Source organism: Pinus tabuliformis, chromosome 3_2 (genome assembly GCF_031772625.1).
Source record: "Pinus tabuliformis cultivar Carrire ecotype Pingquan chromosome 3_2, CPIR1, whole genome shotgun sequence".
Taxonomy (NCBI): Eukaryota; Viridiplantae; Streptophyta; class Pinopsida; order Pinales; family Pinaceae; genus Pinus; species Pinus tabuliformis.
The window spans coordinates 127,904,274-127,919,312 of NC_142302.1; the positions used below are offsets into that span (position 1 = coordinate 127,904,274).

At 35.5% G+C, this 15,039-nt stretch overlaps 1 pseudogene; it reads right to left on the reverse strand.

Moving 5' to 3' along the window:
• Window positions 1-2,238: 2,238 nt before the first annotated feature.
• Window positions 2,239-12,518, reverse strand: LOC149180134 (rhomboid-like protein 11, chloroplastic; annotated as a pseudogene).
• Between the last annotated feature and the right edge of the window lie 2,521 nt (window positions 12,519-15,039).

Below are 15,039 nucleotides of genomic sequence, written 5' to 3' on the forward strand. Positions count from 1 at the left end.
GGAATGGCCAGTGTTTTTAGAAGGGATTGTTGTGACTGTAGAGGTAGAATAGTTATTTTATTTGTTTAGCGTGTGGGTTGTTATTTATATTTCTAGATTTTAATTTAATTTTTGAACTATTGTGATTGACACTCATGTTAGTCTATAGATAATTCTCAATACATATTGTTGTTACTCAACTGTAACTATCATAGGCTTGTGCCAATTTGTATTGTTGTTGTCGTTGTTGTAGATTGTCATTATTGATTGTTGTCACAGACTGTTTTTACTGTTTTTGGTATAGATTACTATCATACATTAATGTTACAGCTCGTTAATGCAAATTTTTATTGTTATCCTTTATTGTTCCCAACCCAACGATATTAATGCACTTTTAGTGGTAACATCTTTAATGAGCAATTCCAAATTGATTGTGATGCTTGAATGATTTTATGTTTGGTGTTACGATATTGGTAATTGATTTCCAACTGGTTGTGGTATTCGAGGGGATTTATTTATGCAAGTGAGGGATTTGGTTGTAAGAGTGATTCTCATTTTTAGAAAGGTGTGTTAAGTGTTATTCCTTTCCTACAAGAGTGCTTAATATTTCCATAATTGTGTGCTAAGTGTTATTCTTTTCATGCAAGTGTGGTTTCAACAATGTGGTTCTAAATTCTAGTGTTTTGTGAAGAGTGATTTCAATTCTTACAAGTGTGATATGGATCTTGGGGGCTAAGATCTAGGAACCATGAATGTCAAGAGAAGAGGAGGGAAAAATGTAAACCAACTAAGAAACTAATCGCAAAAAAGAAAATTGAAAAACAAATATACATTGAATAAATCCAACATGTGAAAGGAAAGATAAACATTCAAGATAACCATTTACTAAATGAGACAAACTTTAGATCATTACAACATGGTCGACCAATCTGTCATTTTACAAAGTGGGGCTCATTATTTATATCCTTCTTGAGATACAATATCATTGGTGGATACCATGGGTAGATACCATGGGTGGATGCCATTTTCCATTCGAATAAATCCTCCCCCCTTAGGAAGCAATGGTCCCCATTGTGTGCAGTTCCCTCTTGAGAAGCTTTTGTTGAATATGAGCCAATGAAGAGAATGGTTTCATCTGGTTAACCCACAACCATGGGTTTGTGGATGACCCAAAACCAAGTGCTATTGAAGACAAGGGCTTTGTGTGGTTGACCCATGACCATGGGTTTATCGATAATTGTGGGTTTATGGATGACCCATATCCATGATGAATGAAGGTCAGAGGATAGAGGTACCCTATAATGCTTGTGGGCCAACTATGATATTGACAGTGCACGGGCTAGAAAATGGACTTCGATGGCAAGGTTTTTGGGAGATTGACCCATAACCGTTGATTTATAGATGACCCATAACCATGATGAATGAGGGTCTGAGGATAGAGATACCCTACAATGCTTAAAGTCCAACTATGATAATGACAATGTATGGCCCAACAAATGGACCTCGAAATAATTCACTTGTCAGTATGCTAAGGTATGGTAGAAATCTAGTGGTTTATCTTTGTAAATTCTCAATATCCAATGAGATGTTGTAAAGGATTCCTCTAAGTACTGAAGAGACACATTTTTTAGTCCCATGAATGTGAGCTCATAGTCCCACCATGACATTACCTTGGCATCAAGAGGGGTATTTTTTTGCGGCCAAAAATATGCTTCAAGATAGTCAGCAAAGATATCCCTATCACCATAGGCACCGTTAGCTACTAGAAAGGAAGAATAGAAATCTCCGACATGCCATGTTTAGCTTGCCAACATAAAGTGTATCAAGAAGAATGGCATTGAAGAATCATTACTAGATTGCCCACAGCAATCCTTGAAGCAACACTTGTCACAAGCTTGGAATTTGCAGTCGTTAAGGGAGAATTTAGAGACGAATCAAACTAAAATAATTTCGTACACATTCCTAAGCTCAAAATAGGTTTTGTAACCCCTTATTGAAACCATTGTTAGAGCGATATATCCATTTTTGTCGATTCCATATCGTCTCTACAACTAGTCTTGAAGTTAGAGGAAAACACTCTATAATTAAGATTTTGTACAGCACTTCCAAGAAATTTAGTGTTAGTGTAAACATGCCCATCTTTGTTTCCTATAGGGTGTGATGCTCTTAATGGCAGTTGAAAATTGGATAGTCCTAGCTAAATCAAGTCTATCTTCTGGTTTGAAGTTATACCTTATTGTATCAACTAGATGTTTCATATCAAGACATAAAGCCATACAAGCATGGGATACTTGTTAAATCAATTGGGACTGAACAACTATGACCATAGTGAATGAGAAAATCATCCCCAAGTACTGTAGCTAAGTAATCATCAATAGAGCATGCTCCAATAAATGTTGTTGTTTTGGGAAGAACGAGCCATGAAACAATATTTGCTCCAACTCTTATAACCAGGTAAGCGAGCCATAATGTAGAACCTCCTCCCTCCTCCTTAACCAATTTGCTAAAATTGTACAAGAAAAATAAGTGCTAGAAAGGTGGTTCCAATTAACATGACAAATTGTTGAGAAATCAAGATGCTTATAGATTAGGGTAGATTTATCTAAACTTGATAATTACTTGTGAATATTTATTGGCTTCTTATTAAATTTATACTCTCTTCATCAAGAAATTACCAAAAAGTACAAAACATGAAGATCACAGGAGACAAAGAACACAAGAAATTAGGCTCTAACCCAGGGAAAAACCCTATAAGGGGGAAAACCCAAGAAAATCCTCTTCTTATAGAATCAAATAAAAGTGAGATATCCAAGACCCAAGACCAATACCAAGATTGTCGTAAAGACTCAAGTCAACCCTCCTCCAAGCCACCTCCAACAAGTAAAAGTCAAGAATTCAATGCTAGTCAAATCTTTAAAATCTGGTCATCTCCTAAAATGTCAGTCCCTGAAGTTTTGGGCCTGCAGTAGCACAGAATTTTCCTCGGGAAAAAATCACACGTGTGAGTAGATCTAGTGCAAAAATAACTCATACTCTCTCTCCTTTTACTATCTTCGTTGATTTTGTAGAAAATCGTTGAAACCTTGCAACTGCTATTGAGAGCAAACATATTTACAAAAGACACAAGATTTCTCTACCAAAATTCTGTGGAAAGAAAACAATCAATAAAAACATAATTACATATAGAAATTTATCTGAGGAACCCAACTGGGAAAAACCCCTCTTACTTGTATTACCAACTAAGAAATATGATCTATTGTGAAATAATCTTCTTCAAGCATGAAGCACCTTCAATACTAATTAACTCCTCACAACAATTGCCCAACACTTAGCCAGATAAATCTGCAAGGAATCTCCTATTTCCTTGTGTAATTCAACCCCTAAAAAATAGGAAATCCTCCTATTTCCTTGCACAATTTCCAAGAGAAATTTATCTACTTGATACTCAAGCCTCTTGCCCTGCATGCTTCTCAAGCTCACACACAAAATCATGTGTACAATGAGTAAATAGATTCAAGCCTTCATTCAGTCTCAATAGGAAATTTGAATTGCATGACATACTAGGGCTAAATTTAGTAGTTGCGACTAGTTAACTAAGAGTCAGTTGAGTTAAAAAAAAGTAAAACTACTTAACTAAACTCAAGAACTCAAGTCTATCTCTATTCTAGAACTAGAGATCACTTAACTAACAGAAACTAGAGTTTAACTCCACTAGATAGCTAAATTTTAGTTATCAACTAGTACACAACTCACTGAAATCCATCTAACTCAAGTTAACTAACAATAAACTAGTGATAGGCCACATCACACGTGTTAACTGACAACCAACTCAAGTATCTATGAGACTAAATTCGAATTAGCAACTTTGAATAAAGCACAGGTCAAAGAAGTCATTCCTTTCCACAATTTCAACACTCCCTCTTAACGAGGAAGGGCTTCTTGGAAGAATCTCGTCCACCTAGATTTGTCTTCAACTCTCCCAAGTTATTTGTTGTTGTAGTTTCTCCCTCTAAACTAGAGAGTGTTATGAACCCTATGTATATGGGTGTCTTCTTCTTGATGTTGGGGGACTCAACTCTCTTCTGAGCTCCCTTAACGAAATCCTCTTTCCACTTGGCTCGAACTCTCCTTATATTGGAAGTCTCTAACTGGTCCTCATCATCATCCTGCTGGTCATCCCAACTACCAACTAGCTTAGACTGAAACTGAGATACTGGATAAGACTCCATCTTGAGAGTTCTATCCTGCTCTCGCTTAACCACCACATCTCTACTCTGAGAAATCTTTGCCTTGCTCCTCAAGGCTGCACATGCATCTACCTCCAATTTGTAAAGGTTCTCGATCCTAACACCAATCTGCTTGACTTGTCCTAAAGCAGAATTCTTGAGGTAGGCCTTCCCTTTGTTGAATACTACATCATACCCTTTGTCTTCAAGGACTGCTACTGAGACAAGGTTTTTCTTCAATCCTAGGACATACATCACATTCTTGAGATGGAGAAGGGAACTAGACTCCCTCTTAAAGCTCACTATACCAACTCCTTTAGTCATGCATCTTCCATCATCTCCAAGATCAATATGGAATTGCATGTCTTTCTCCTCCAAACTATTGAAGAACTATTTATTATTTTTCATGTAGAATGCAGCCCTTAACCAATGTACCATACATTACCTCGAATTGATATTTCCATGCAAGATATCAAAGAGAAATCCAATTCGAACTAAGAGATTTCTTCTCCTCCTCCTCATGTTGCATCATGCTTGTTGGATTTCTTGTTTGGACATTTTGTAGCATAATATCAAAATCCATGGCAATGAAAACAATTGATCTTGCTAAGATCCTTCTTTTTCTTGCCACCATTATGACTAGAATTTGTCTTGTCTTGGGCCTCCTTTCCCTTGGCTTTTTTCCCTTTTCCAACTAAAGCAATGTTCTCCTCATCTTTTGTCCCAATCAGGGAGCTTATCTATTCCATTCATTGCATCATGGAAGCTATGCCAAGATTTGTAAAGCCCAAGAAGAACAAGGCTACAATATGTGCTAGTGGAATTGTCTCTCCAACACCTCCAAGTTCATCCCTCACTTGAGCAAACATATATAGATATGTAACAATGGGCTCATTCTTTCCCATTTGAATGTTCCTCGGTTTTTCCTTCAAAGCAAGTTTTCTAACATCACTACTACTTTCAAACAGATCAGTAAGGACCTTCCACATCTAGAATGGACTTTCCTTCCCATACAAATTTGGAACAATATGGTCTCTGACTCCTAGGATCATCCTCCTAGTTTTGGCAATGTCCTCCTTCTATTGAGAAAGTTGTTGTGCATATGATGCATCAAGTTTAGAAATATCAGTCTTGATGTATTCTAAAACCCCATTATCATCTAACACAACCTCCATTTTGTCCTTCTATGCACAAAAGTTCGAAGTCCCTTCCAGTGCATGCTCTATCCTCAATCCATAGGATGACATGATTCTTGCACTTGTAGATTTCCTACACTAACTCATCTTCTCTCCAATGCACTTTGAATCTGATCAAGGAAGTCAGACTCTATCTTGTTTTCAACTCTGATACCATGTAGAAACTCCTTGAAACATTCCAACTGTTAATGAGAGCAAACTGATATGCAAAAGGCACAAGATTTCTCTACCAAAATTTTGAGGAAATAAAAAATAAATAAATAAAAAACAAAAAGCAAAACAAAACAAATAAAAAAAAATGAATAGAAATGCAATCGCAAATAAATTTAATATGGGGAACCCAACTGGGAAAAACCCCTCCTTCTTGTATTATCAACTAGGTAATTTGGTCTATTACAAAGAACCTACTTCAAGCCTCAATCCCCTGCAATATTGATCAAATCCTCACAAGAATTTCCCACCATTTAGCCAAATAAACCTGCAAGGAAGCTCCTATTTCCTTGTGCAATTCAACCCCTAAAAAATAGGAAATCCTCCTATTTCCTTGCACAATTTCAAAGAGAAATTGCTTTGCTTGATCCTCCAACCTCTTGCTCTTCTTGCTTCTCAAGCTCACACACAAAATCTTGTGTATAATGAATAAATAGATCTTTGTCTTGATCTAGTCTCAATAGGCAATTCGAATTGCATGACCTACTAGGGCTAAATTTAGTAGTTTCAACTATTTAACTGAGATTCAGTTGAGTTTTAAAAAGTCAAACTACTCAGTTAAAATCAAGAACTCAAGTCTATCTCTATTCTAGAACTATGGATCAATTAACTGACAGGCACTAGAGTTTAACTCCACTAAATAGTTAAATTTTAGCTATCAACTAGTACACAACTCACTTAAATCCATCTAACTCGAATTAATTGACAATAAACTAGTGGTAGGCTGCATCACACATGTTAACTGACAACTAACTCAAATATATACGAGATTGAATTTGAATTAACAACTTTGACTAAGGCACAAGCCAAAGAAACCATTCCTTGCTACAATTTCAACAGATTTTTCATCTTATCTTAGCACAGAAATAGATGTGATGGATGGATGATTGAATGGGGTTGAATTTCCTTATATTTATGCATGTCTAGGAGGTTGAATAGTTGCCTCTTGAGGCTAACTTGTCCAGGGAGGGTCGACTTGGTCTGTGGATGACATTTTGAATCTTTGACTCGAGATAAAATAATTTTTCCTTTTCTTACAATAAGTCCAAAAGGGACTTTGACTCAATTACATTTCTTTGACTCATAATAAATTTTATTTTTGACTCAATTGACCCTATAAGCATGAAGAACATGCTTTGACTAGAAATAAAATAATAATAATGAACATCAATAGTACATTTGAATGACATTAGTAAAACCAACACTAGTTACATTTCTAACATTCCCTCTTAACTAGGGGGGTATTCATAATGACACAATAGGATACTCTCAAGTTGAAATATTCTCATAAGAATGGATTTGAATTGATAAGCATCGTCATAATGAGCATTGTCAAAAATAGCAAGGCCTTGAATAACAAGCTCTATCTCTCCACTAGATTAAATCATAATGCTAGGAGGCATAAATTTGAACATCACTGCCTCTCTAGGCACATACCCCATCCAGACGTTCACCAAGTATGTCCTCAAAGGACTATTCTTATCTTGGATACACATCCTCAAATAATATCAGTACTTAGGACTATTCTTATCTTGGATACAAATCCTCAAATAATATAGATCCCAAATGCTTATCCCATCCACCATTCTTCATACTAGTGCCTTCACTAGGCTTACGACTATTAGTCCTAGCCATAGTGGATGACACATGGAGAATAAGGTGTCCATCCTCACTCCCTCTCAATAGGGAGAAATAACCACAAGCCTAATCTTGTCAAAAATACTCATCAATGCATCGGCTACTTGTTCTTCCGTGGAGATTTATTGTAGCTTCCTGGCTCCTATTTGCATCATATCATAATGAGCTTCAATCTTCCTGGTTCTTTGTCAATCTTCATGTAGCTTCAACATGTCATCAAGTAGTTCATAAAACATCTTATGGAGCCAAACTTCTTTACAAATGATTGCACAAGTCTTCACATCTTCTTCCTTCGTAACAAACTTATGCTTTCACTATTTTTCAAGAAATTATATCAACTTCCAATCATCAATAGTATCTCTATTAACATCAGTACTTTCAATCAAAGTGTTCCTAGAACAAACCAATCAGCTAACAATACAATAATATCAGAACTCTTCAACTTCTTGCTAATGGGTATTGCCCTAGAATTGTCATCTTCTTTTGATCACAAGCTTCTTTAGGTTCTAAGTTAAACTTCAAGTAATATTGTAAGTAAACTTCTTCCTTTTTATGTTGCCATCTTTGATGCATACCTGAAATTGTTTTTCCACGTTCTTCCAATTCTTCCAATTTGTTAAAAAAGCTTATATACATCTTGCCTTGACCTCTTACAGTGGAAATGATTATATAGGGTTTTGTTCCTAGGGTTCTTCTTAGTCCAAACTATGCTAGGGTTTACAAACCCTAGATGTCAAAGTCTTCAATACCTGCCAATTAAAAATTGCAAAATTCTACAACCATACTAGAGAGTTAGTTGCAAGACCCTTTTGTATTAGGGATTTCATTCCCTGACCATAAAAACCTAGTCCTTATAGCTTTAACATTCTTACATGGATATTTTCATAATATGATACTAACTTTCAAAAGAGCATAAGGTCATTAACTTTTCCCACATGTGAGTTTACCATGATCAAGAAAACTTTAGCATTATATGCACAATAGTTTGGAAAACAACTAGGAATGATACATACCTCTCTTGATCTTACCTTTTTCTTACAAAGATCTAATCCTTTGAATTATCTACATTTGTCATGTATCAACTTTCTTCCAACGAAGGTGTCCCAATCCTTCAACCATTGCATGAACCGTGGAAATCTCTTTAAGTTGTTAGCTTCATCTTGGCTTCATAGGTAAGTCGACTTCATTGACCTAGTAGGTCCTTCTTCCATGTATTGAAAATGAGGTACTGTAGTTGCTTCTCATACTTGTGCTTCATAAAACTTCAAGTATTTTTTCATAACTCTTCCTATGATTTTGTTTGTTACTTCAAACTGGAATGCCATAAGTCTATTCTCTATAGAGATAGATATTTCTCAATTCCTTACAGTTCATATTCATCATCATTTCAAGTTCCTTACATAGAATATTTTAAATTATAGTATTGTAGAAGGCTCGAATGTTGTTTGGCATCATCATGATTGTTGCTTCCTATAGCTTGTGTTACAACATTTTTGTCTCCTTGTAACTCGCATCATTAGAGATTGTAGACTATCTCATACAGCTTCTATACTTCTAAAATTATTCATATTGTTCTTCATGCTTGTTACCTGCCTCGACAAATTGTCAATTGCTTCAGAGATGATCTACTACAGCAAGATGACATGTCTCAAATCTTTCAACTTCTTGTCCTTTGCATATATCATGGATATGATAAACCCTTGTTTCTTGCATATATCATAAATGTGACAAACTCTATTATATGTATATTTTCTCAAGTTTCCAAGTATAATCATTTCTTAGGACTTCGCATATAACATGAAGAGAAACTTCCATCTTAAACCTTCTAGTATTATAGATAGTAGGAGTCTTGAAATCCTCGTTTTACCATAGGGGTATAACTTCACAATTTTCACTTTTCATAGTTTTGGATCACAATTTAATGCTTGATATTGTCTCCATGTTGCAGAAGAATCATAAGTACATTTTGTTAGAATTCTAGTGTAAACAGTGAAATCTTTAACATGATAATTACTTGTGATTATTATCAAGGTTCTTCTTGATTTATTAATATTCTTAATCAAGTAATTACCATTAGAATGTAATAGAATAAAACAAGAAACAAGAGACACCATAGAACAAGGGACATCAAACATTAGGATCCAAGCTAGGGAAAAACCCCACCAAGGGGGAAAACCCATCAATCATTTCCTTATAGAGTCATAGAAAATCCAATTCAATACAACCAATATCCAAGTGCCAAGTCATCCCTCCACTAGACAACATTTTCCTTCATAAATTCCTTCATGTGTCTATCCATAAGTTTTCCCATAGATTTGTCCATAATCTCCTACTTAGGTCACCACAATGGTTTGCATACTATCACAGAGATGCACCACAAAGAGCCCAAATTCCATCACAAGCGTACACCACAGATAACCTGAATTCTATCATAGAAATACACCACAGAGAGCCCAAATTTCATCACTGAAGTACACCATAGAGAGCCTAAATTTCATCATAGAAGTACACCACAGAGAACCTGAATTTCATCATAGTAGAGACATTTTAATTCCACAGAGAAAGACATTTGAATTTCTTCTTGCCATAGAGATCCGAATTTTTTACTAAAGATTCATGAAATTGTTTCCAAATGGAGGAGTTCTTATGCCAATATATAGTGGCTTGTCCATGTGAAAAGTCACCTCTTTTCAAGATGGGTCAACCTGTCATCTAGGGGGGTCGGCTTGGCTACTTTGATAGCTAAATACAATTCCAAAAATTCAAAATTATTTTTCTTTCAAATGTCCCAGTGGGACATATTACAAAATCAATTTCTTTTAACTAATAAATGTCTTCTTCAAGTATATTATGAATACTGAAACTAGTTACATTTTCCAACACATTTCCTATATCTTAGTACAATAGGGTCTTCGTATTCCATAGAAGATTTGTATACAAGATTTTTATTAGAGATAATATACTTTTGAACTATTTTTTTCATGCCATGGAAATATAGACTGAATTGTTATTTGCCTCATATATACATAGAGATGTAGTTCATAGATTGTTTACAGGGGTTCGAATATCTTCCATAGATACTTTGGATGTCTTTACATAGAGGAGGAGTTTTCAGAACTTCGCACACATTAAGTTATTGGAAAGACTTAAAAAATATGGAGGCTTATAAACTCGACTTTCAACCTTAAGTGAGTTAGAAGAGGCTTTACTAGATACTCTTCATCTTCCTTCACAAATAATTCGAATCACAAATTACAAATTCTACCACATGTTTGGATCTTTAAGTCTCAAACTTTGTCCTTTGTCTAGGGTTACCACAAAGTCTTCTCATGTTACAATGTTATAAATACTTTAAAATCACAAAACTTTGGATACTTCGCATACCATAGGAAAATGTTTCAAAGATCTAACCTTCCATGAAATTATAGAACTTGAATAAAGATCATATTATAGACCATCACACTATGTCCATACATGTATTAGAGTTCTCACAATACTTCTCTTTAGGATGCTATAAATATAATCTTCATATAGAAATAAGCTTTGGTCTTTTATACAAATGGATGTCATATTTCTTGCAACAAGACTGAACATACCTTTTCTTGAGCTCTGATTCTAAACAGAGAATAAATGATAGCAATTTGGATCACAAATACAAGTTTTGGACCTCCTTGATTGGATGTCGTAGACTTCGAAACTTCCTAAAGTATCCTTAACATAGACATGTAGCTTAGATGAAGTGACCTAAATGAGAGTTATCTTATAATAATTTCAAGAGCCTTCAAAGATGTTCTCAAGATAGTGGTGATTGGCATGAACTTCAAGCCTTTCTTCCTTTTGATGGAGAGAGAGAAAATAGCTACAGGGGTGTCTTCAAGCAAAATGCCAACAATTTGTGATCTTCAAACTATCTTCTCTTCAACTTAGCTCTAACATCATGTTGAGAAATCAAGATGCCTATAGATTAGGGTAGATTTCGCTTAACTTGATAATTACTTGTGAATGTTTGTTGGCTTCTTATTAAATTTATATTCTCTTCATCAAGAAATTACCAAAATGTACAAAACATGAAGATCACAAGAGACAAAGAAAACAAGAAATTAAGCTCCAAGCCAAGGAAAAACCCCACAAGGGGGAGAACCTAAGAAAAATTATATTCTTATAGAATCAGATCAAAGTGAGATATCCAAGATCAAGACCAATACTGCCACAAAGACCCAAGTCAACCCTCCTCCAAGCCACCTCCAATAAGTCAAAGTCAATAGAAATCAATGTTAGTCAAATCTTTGAAATATGATCATCTCCTAAAATTTTGGCCCCTGAAATTTTAGGCCTACAATAGCACAAAAAATTTCTCAGGAAAAACTCGCACATGTGAGAAAATCTAGGGTAGAAATAACTTGTATTCTCTCTCCTTTGACTATCTTCTCTCTCCCTTGACTTCGTTGATTTTTCTTCTTACCTTAGCATAGAAATTGATGTGACGGATGGATGATTGAACGACGTCGAACTGCCTTGTATTTATGCATGTCCAGGTGGTCAAGTAGTTGCCTCTTTAGGCCGACTTGTCTAGGGATGGCCGAGTTGGTTTGTGGATGACATTCCGACTTTTTGACCCAAGGTAAAATAATTTTTCCTTTTCTTACACCAAGTCCAAATGGGAATTTGACTCAATTACATTTATTTGACTCATAATAAATTTTCTTTTTGACTCAATTAACCCTATAAGCATGAAGACCATGCTTCGACTAGAAATAAAATAATAATGATGAACATCAATAGTATATTTGAATTATGTTATGAAGATTGACACTAGTTACATTTCCAATAAAAATGTCATTATAATGAACTAGTACCAGTTTAGAAAGTAGTGATAAAGATAGGGACACTTTATTGGTGGAAACTGCAACTAATGATCTGCCATATAAATTCCAAGGTTGAGAAGAAGAATCCATATCACACTGACAAATATTCATCTTGAGGGAAGAGACATTGATTTATCAAGTTCCAATTGAGATATCATGTCTGAAGTTCTCCAGTGGGGATCAGAGTTGGCCCATGTTCAAAGCTGAGGCGTTCTATTCGACTATAAATGCTTGGGGATTGTATGTACCTGGAAGACTTGCAACAATGGCTTGGGTGTAAGTCAGCCCCTAGTGATGCAATTCCTGTATGATTAGTCACTCCATAGGTGCGAAAGAGTTAAGGAATTTGTCACCAGTGTGATATGATAACTTAATGCATTCATAATGTTAAGTGGGGGCTGCATTATTATCACTTCTGAGTAAAAATTATGCTACTAGTCCAAGTGACTGAATCGCCCGCAAATTCTTCCATCCATTAGGATTTAAATGGTATGGAAAATATGTATGGTTATTTCCTTGGTAGAGAATCTGTAAGTAGTGTAGCTAGTTTTTTATATTTTTAGAAACCCTTAGCGAGCAAAGACCCAAAATAGTTGTAGCATCATTATTGATGCAATCTACATGTATATATAATGAATGGGTTAAACATGATACAACTCAACTTTCTTATCAAAATTATATCACTACAATGGCTAAGCCAAAAGATGTCAGGATCCCCCGAGTCGTGCCCCCCAATGGCGGAAAGTTCAAGATTGCCTTCTACAAATGATTTGTGACGAAGAACAAGGAGAGGAATATAGTGCATGTTTATGTCGTTATCAAGGTTGCAACTGATAACGACACTCAACTTGTAGTGTTGTCGATCTAAGCAGATCTGATAAACTCTACTAGAGATCCTTAAAACCTTAATTTCCATGGTCATAAACCACTCTAATACCAATAATCTAGATCTTGCGAGCTAAGATCCAGGAACTATGAATTATGACAGAAGAGGAGGGAAAAATTAAATATTCCAAGAAACTAATCACGAAAATCCATTGAAAAAACAAATATGCATTGAATACATCCAATATGTGAAGGGAAAGATAACCATTCAAGATAAACATTTATTAAATAGGATAAACTTTTGATCATTGCATTGTGGTCGACCGATATGTCATTTTACAAAGTGAAGCCCATTATTTATAGCCTTCTTGAATTGCAATACCATCGGTAAATACCATGGGTGGATACCTTGCGTACATATCATCGGTAGATGCCATGGGTGGATGTCATTTTCCATTCAAATAAAAGTGTGAATAAGTCTATAGTAAGCATTGATATTTAATTGAAGGGTTGTGTTCTTGTTGAGGATGCATATTAGGGAAATACATACTTGGAGGAAATTAATGTCAATTTAATGATTGTTGCCTTCATATACCTTGCACAATAACCTCAAAATAATAAGTCTTACCCTGGTTGATAATTTATGTTAGAGTGGATGAATTGTTTTAATAAGAAAATAAAAATGCCCAACATTTTAGCATCATTTTCAAGGAGGTTATTAAAGGCAAAAAAACACAACTAACATTGTTTCTCTTGAAGATGCAATGATAAATAAATAGGATATGTAGAATGCATGAATAAAGAAGAATAGAAATGTGGTGCCTCCAAAAATACTAACCTTGTAGGAAGACGGGAATGTGGAGGAAGAAGAAACCAAGATTTAGGATGAGGAACATTCATCTGGGCACTGATTTTGAAAGCAAAAGCAAAATCATTTTTCTCAAGAGTGAATTCTCAAAGGATAGGATCCCAAAAATCATCTGCCTTAGGAACAATTTCTCAAGGAACAAAATGTCAGGGGCCATCTTCCTTGGGAGAAAACATTTGGAAGATAGGATCCCATGAATCCTCTTCCTCAAAAGCATGTTTATAGACCTCTCCCCGCGTTGAATCATTTGCATCAGTAGCAGACATTAAATACCAGGACTTGGCAGAAGAACAAGGGACACAGATGGGTAGAATTTGGAATGCCAAGACCCAAGCCTAAAAGATGAGAATCCTCTTGATAACTTCATCCCAGACTTGGGAAGTGTTGTAAGGCATCCTGAGCAGCCATCAAAGGATCCTTTGCAGCTAGGGAAACTTTTTAGAGGACAACGAGTGCCTAAAGTAATTTGGAAAAACCTACAAGTTCTATGGCAAAACCAAATGGAGAATGTAAATGCATATGAAATAGTCACTACTTTCGAATTCCCTATTGGGAACATTCCTGAACAAGCTCCAATGAAGAAAATTCTTCTTTCAGCTCTTTCAAACTTTCATCGCATGACCAGTGAAGACCAAAACAAATTCCTTTTTGAATTCGACATTAAGTGTCAAAGCTATGACTACACCTTATATGCCTAGAAGTTGCAGTTGTTCCATGCCACCTTGAAGGGAGCTACGTTGAGATGGTTTATGGGACTTGGTGGTGAGTTTATCTCTTCGTAGGATGGTATGAAGAAAATATTTCTAGGAAAATATTAATAGTATTTTAGAACTAGAGACCAAAGGAACTTTTCAGAATGTCCCAGAAAGAGGACAAGAGTTTAGTAGATTATATTGAGCGCCTCCAATACAATTTGCAGAGTTCTAGACATAATAATTTGGACAAAGACATTTTAAAGATAATTGCGATCCAGGGAATGAGCGATAATTATGTGGAGATGTTGAACCTCATGGGAAAGGGAGATATATCAAAGGAGCCTTATGATGACATAATCACACTCTCCTTGAGGAGCTCAACAAGATCATCAAGGAATATAACTTTAGCATGAGATGTTACTGCTAGGATACAAAATTTAGCCAATGGGAGAGTAACTAGAGTAGAAATCGGTAATTTGTTTGAAAATTTAAAGCAGATATTATTAGCTCTTTTTCTTCACAATTGGATGTTTTGCA